General features: G+C 44.2%; 1 pseudogene; it reads right to left on the bottom strand.

The window, feature by feature from the left end:
* Positions 1–670: 670 nt before the first annotated feature.
* LOC100585763 lies at positions 671–1,843 on the bottom strand (annotated as a pseudogene).
* Positions 1,844–3,633: the final 1,790 nt, after the last annotated feature.

The following is a 3,633-nucleotide window of genomic DNA, read 5'->3' as shown; positions in this document are numbered from 1 at the left end:
ACAGATACTGGTTCTGTTCACAATCTGTGCTGAGGGCACTTTTGGGGTCTACATTCTTTTTCTCCACTCTGCTGGGATTGTGGGTGTATCATATTGTGCCCCTGGCAAACAAACTGAAAGAAGTGAGTGCAGATTTAAATAATAAAATGTGTCTGATTGGTAGAGATTAAGGGGAGAAAGTGGAAAGCCTTTTTTTTTTTTTGAGACGGAGTCTCGCTCTGTCACCCAGGCTGGAGTGCAGTGGCGCGTTCTTGGCTCACTGCAAGCTCTGCCTCCCGGGTTCACGCCATTCTCCTGCCTCAGTCTCCCGAGTAGCTGGGACTACAGGCGCCCGCCAGCACACCTAGCTAATTTTTTGTATTTTTGGTAGAGACGGGGTTTCACCATGTTAGCCAGGATGGTCTTGATCTCCTGACCTCATGATCCGCCAGCCTTGGCCTCCCTAAGTGCTGGGATTACAGGCGTGAGCCACCGCGCCCGGCCGGAAAGCCATTCTTAAACCAGCTGCTTTTTTTTCTCCTCTCAGTTTTTTTCTCCTCTCAGTTTTATAAGAACACTATACCAGATCCTGAAGCAATGAAGACAGAATTGCTGAATCTCCAAACATCTCAAAACATGCATTTGAGGTGAATCAGGTAGTCTCATCCACTACCCCTTCCCCTCCCAACAGTCATTTCTTGGACAGGGAGGCAGTGGTAGACTGTGACAGTGAGATCTCACCGCACTTCTCAAGGACGGCCTCAGTGGAGAATTTAGGCAGCCCTGTTCCAGAGAACACTCATCCACCAGGCTGTTCATGGACATGGAGGGCAGCAGAGAGTCCTCCTCATCTTGACTCAGTTCAGGAATCAGGGAGTTATTTGCCCTGTCCAATTCCTTATCCACCTGCTCCCTGGACACACCCACTGTCTCAGGCTGTCCTAAAGGGATCTTCATGGAGTCAAAATATGCTGACAGGGCTTCCTGGAGCAGAGGCAGAAGTTTCTTTCAAGAGACCTGGGTGTTGCCTTGAAGATGGGCTTGAAGGTTAGAGAGGTACCTAGGTCAGGGGTCAGCTTCAGGGACGGAGAGTGGGAGCATTCCAGGACTCCACAGACCATTGTTCGGAGCACCACGTGGAGACAAAATAGCCAATCACCGCACTGGCTCATTGTGAGTGTTGGAAAAGATAGTCATGTCAATCAGGACATCATAGCTGCGAGCCTGGCAGAAAGCATGGGGATCTGCAAGGAGGTCAGACCTCGGCAGTAAGGCCTCCAAATCCATATAGATTGCACGAATGGCCACCTTGATGCCTTGTCCAGAAATGGTCTTCTGGTCCTTTCTCAGCATCTGCTCAGTGGTCAGTCCTGATACATTGAACTTTGCCTTTTGTAGAGAATCAAAGATATCATTTCTCTTGGGTAGATCTGGGAAGAGAACCTCTAGCTTCGCCACATATTTGCTATCTTTAAGGGTTGCCTTTCCAATTTTAAGGTCCATGTTGACACAGTCCAGGATGATGGTTCTTAGGTAAGATATGATGGTCAACAAGGATGAGGGTGAGTTAGCCAACCTGGAGCAATGCATGGAGGTCAATTTCATCCCAAAAAACCAAGATAGTCTCTGGAATATGAACCTTATGAAGAAGGAAGATGGTGCCACCTTGCAGAGGTAGCTCAGAAGGTTCTATATTTAAAACTGGCACAAAGACTTCCTTCTGCCTCAGTTGTCTTTGCCAGGTAAAAAGCAGGGCAAGAGCAGACACCATGGAGTCCAAATTACAGGCTTCATTTCCCAGCACAACATGTAGAGGTCGGGACTTGTGCAGGGTAGTTCAACAGCCCTGCAGGTAGTCCTCCATGGTGAAGCCCAAAGTTTGCCATCACCCTAGTCAAGGAACTCAGGGGCTAGAGAAGGACGTATTTTAGATAGATGGTCAGGGAATAATGCTGGAGGAGATGACATTTAAAATTAATATTGAAACAAAAACTTTAGTTAGCTATATAGCTGATAGTGACAGTAGCACATAGCTGACAAAGGGAATAGTATGTCCAAAGTCCCTGAGTCAGGAAACAGCTTGGTGTGTTTGTGGAGCTTCCAGACAAGTGTGACTTTAGCATCTTGAGCAAGGGGAAAAATGACAGAATGAGGTTAGAGAGTAGACCATGGTAATGAGTTCAGATTTTATGTTAAGTGTGGTGCCAGTCCTCAGGAGGTTTCTAAGCAAAGGATGGACATGTATAAACGTATGCTTTAAACGGTCGCTTTAGTTTTTGAGAAGATCAAGATTTCAGATGAAGTAGATCAATGTCTTAAAATAGACAAGTGAAGATATTGGTAGCATGCAATAGAACCAAATAGTTTAAAAGCAAATAAAGTCTTAACAGAGACTGCTACATAGTAAAAGTTCTTGTATAATGTTTAAATTGACTCACTCTCATAAGTTCAGTGCTTAGCTCATAATATCAGTCCAAAATCCCTTGCTTATGATATGAACAGCAAAAAATTTCAAGACCCTCTCCCTCTTCCTGGATTCAGAACATGATACCTTTTAGGAAGCCATATAGATATTTTAAAGTTATGTAGCACCACTGTGTCAACTTAGAATGAAAATAACAGGCTTACATGGCCATTCTCAAAGTTCTCCAATAACTTGGGGTCGTTAAATTCACAGGATGCTGGGATGGAAGAAGGCGTCTAACTATGAGGAAAAATAGAAAAGATTAACAAAAAGTTCCCGGTGGTGACAGTCAGTATTCAAAAGGATCTGAAATAAACACACAGCCCATCTTCTGTTTTTAGGAGGATCACAAAGAGTCTATAGAACTATAATAATACTTACAGTTCTGTCCAGTGATACATCCTCCTGGCCTCAAAGCTGCAAAATGGCATCCAAAGATGCCTAAACCTGTGTTGAGAACTGTACAGTTACAGGGAATTTGAGCCAAAGTGGCTACGAAAGCAATAAATTCATGGTTATATTCTAGGCTCTCTGACTACCGCACAGGGAAGATCTATCCAGAGGAGCTTCTGGAAACTGCTGTTTGAGGTCTGGACAAGAGACAGCTCTGGTATCATATGTCAGTACCCTGGTACTGATAAAAGTTGGTTGCAGGAAAAGGGAGCAAGGGAAAAGTTGAAAAGAATAGGACTTCTGCCTGAATAACTTCTCAGGGGAAATGAGGAGGAAATGTAACTGTTTCAAGACTCTACATATAAAACTCCTTGGGAATTCTAATGTGTATCAAAGCAGATATAAATCATATTTTTAAAATAACTACAAGTTTGCATTTTAAGCTTTACATTTCAGTCTCATTCAGATACAGCTATAGCTTTAGAAATTCAGATAAGTCTTAGAGTAAATAAGAGCTAATTAATTTTAAGAAAAAAAAAAGAATTTCTGGCCGGGCACGGTAGCTCACGCCTATAATCCCAGCACTTTGGGAGGCTGAGGCGGCCAAATCATGAGGTCCGGAGATCAAGACCATCCCGGCTAACAGAGTGAAACCCCGTCTCTACTAAAAATACAAAAAATTTGCCGGATGCAGTGGTGCGCACCTGTAATCCCAGCTACTTGGGACGCTGAGGCAGGAGAATCACTTGAACCTGGGAGGCAGAGGTTGCAGTGAGCCGAGATCATGCCACTGCACT

The sequence above is a fragment of the Nomascus leucogenys genome, chromosome 5 (genome assembly GCF_006542625.1).
Source record: "Nomascus leucogenys isolate Asia chromosome 5, Asia_NLE_v1, whole genome shotgun sequence".
NCBI classification, from domain to species: domain Eukaryota; kingdom Metazoa; phylum Chordata; class Mammalia; order Primates; family Hylobatidae; genus Nomascus; species Nomascus leucogenys.
This window is presented reverse-complemented; position numbering and strand designations above follow the sequence as displayed.